The following is a 2,080-nucleotide window of genomic DNA, read 5'->3' as shown; positions in this document are numbered from 1 at the left end:
TTCTCGATCAAATTCCCTTATGCACTCATCTATGATATCGATCGCATAACATGCGTCTCCTAGAATTGGTGCCATCAGGAATTTTGAAAGAATGAACTCGATCTTTTCATCCCCTACTTCGAAGGTTAATTTCCCTCTTTTAACATCTATTATAGCTCTGACTGTTGATAAGAATGGTCTACCTAAAAAGATAGGGATATCTTCGTCTTCCTTGATATCCATGACCACAAAGTCTGTTGGGATATAAAGTTGACCGATCCTAACTGGGATGTCTTCTAAAATGCATACAGGATACTTAACAGACCTATCGGCTAATTAGAGGGACATCTTAGTTGGTTGTAATTCTCCTAAGTTTAACCTTTTACATACAGCTAAGGGCATTAAACTCACACTAGCGCCTAAGTCTAGGAAAGCTTTGCCGATCACATGACTCCCTAAAATGCAAGGTGTAGAAAAACTACCAGGGTCTTTCTCCTTCTTAGCGAGTTTATCCTCGGAAATAAAATTGCATTCCAAGGGTTTTGGATCGTCGAGCCTACGCTTGTTGGTTAAGATGTCTTTGCGAAATTTGGCGTAAGACGGAATTTGAGTGATAGCTTCGGTGAAAGGAATCTCTATATGAAGCTTCTCTATTACTTTTATAAATTTTTGGTATTGGTCATTGACTTTGGTTTGTTTAAGTCTTTGCGGATATGGGATTGGTGGTTTGTACGGGGGTGGTGGTTTGTAAGTTTTATCCTTGGCTTCACCTTCTTGGTCGGCTTGTTCCGCTGGTTCCTCTTCTTGGTTGGTAGGTACATTTTCTTTAGAAGTTTTGGAATCGCTCATTGCTGGGTTATGAGGCCCTTCGTAAGCGGTCCCACTTCGTAACGAGATAGTGTTAGCTTGCCCTCGAGGGTTTGGTTGAGGTTGTCCAGGGAATCGGCCTCCAGGTGTAGTTTGTGGGGCTTTGTTTTGTGCTACCTGTGAGATCTGGGTTTCAAGCATCTTGTTTTGAGTGATTATCTGACAACCTTGGTTCCTAATTGCATTATAAGTTCGTTTACGTGAATGTTCTAGTTTAGAAATTCTTTATTTTGCTGAGTCTGGCCCGATATAAAGATGTTCATGATCTTCTCAAGGTTAGACTTTTGGGGCGCAACTTGCATAGGTTGGTTTGGTTTTTGGGCTTGATAACCTTGCGGTCTCTGAGGTGCATGATTTTGGATAAGGTTCTGGTTTTTGTAGGAAAAATTCAGATGATTCTTCCATCCAGGGTAGTAAGTGTTTGAAAATGGGTTACCTTGGGCGTAATTCACTTGGTCGGTGTTCAGGTCATTCAAAAGGTTACACTCCGCCGATTCGTGTCCTTTAGATCCACAGAGTTCGCACTCTGTATAGACTACTGTTGTGGTGTTAGTGTTTGTAGACATATGTTCGATCCTAAGGGCTAAAACATCCATTTTTACCTGCATCATGTCTAGAGAGCTTACCTCATGTATTCCATCTTGGGTCTCCTTTTTCTCTATTGATGCTCGTTCAGTTCCCCATTGGTAATGGTTTTGGGCCATATCCTCAATTAGGTCACAAGCTTCAAGATAAGGTTTGTTCATCAGCGCGCCACCTGCGGCAGCGTCGATACTCATCTTGGTGTTATAATGGAGTCCATTGTAGAAGGTCAACCATTGTTCTAGGCCATGGTGTGGGCAGACTCTTAATAGCTCTTTATATCTCTCCCAAGCTTCAAAAAGAGATTCTCCTTGGTTTTGAGTAAATCTAGTTATTTGGTTTCGAAGAACAACAATCTTACTAGGGGGGAAATATCTAGCAAGGAATACTCTCCTAAGGTCTTCCCAGGTAGTTATTGAATTAACTGGAAGTGAATCTAACCATGAACGTGCTCTATCCCTAAGGGAGAAAGGAAATGATCTCAAACAGATCTCATCAGGTGAAGCGCTGTTAGATTTAAAGGTGTCGGCCAATTGGATAAAAACTTTTAAATGTTGATTCGGGTTCTCAGTAGCGAGACCCGCGTATTGGTTTTGTTGCACTAATTGCAACAAAGACGGTTTTAGTTCGAAATTGTTAGCAGGAATAAAGG

The 2,080-nt window shown here is 41.4% G+C and overlaps 1 non-coding gene across 1 annotated transcript; it reads left to right on the top strand.

Moving 5' to 3' along the window:
• Window positions 1-1,671: 1,671 nt before the first annotated feature.
• Window positions 1,672-1,778, top strand: LOC127088666 (small nucleolar RNA R71). Its single transcript, XR_007790492.1, has one exon. It is a non-coding gene; the product is annotated as a small nucleolar RNA R71 (small nucleolar RNA).
• The last annotated feature ends 302 nt before the right edge of the window (window positions 1,779-2,080 follow it).

The sequence above is a fragment of the Lathyrus oleraceus genome, chromosome 5 (assembly GCF_024323335.1).
Source record: "Lathyrus oleraceus cultivar Zhongwan6 chromosome 5, CAAS_Psat_ZW6_1.0, whole genome shotgun sequence".
Classification (NCBI taxonomy): Eukaryota; Viridiplantae; Streptophyta; class Magnoliopsida; order Fabales; family Fabaceae; genus Lathyrus; species Lathyrus oleraceus.
Note: the sequence above shows the minus strand (reverse complement) of the source record. Positions and strands in the feature narration are given on the sequence as shown.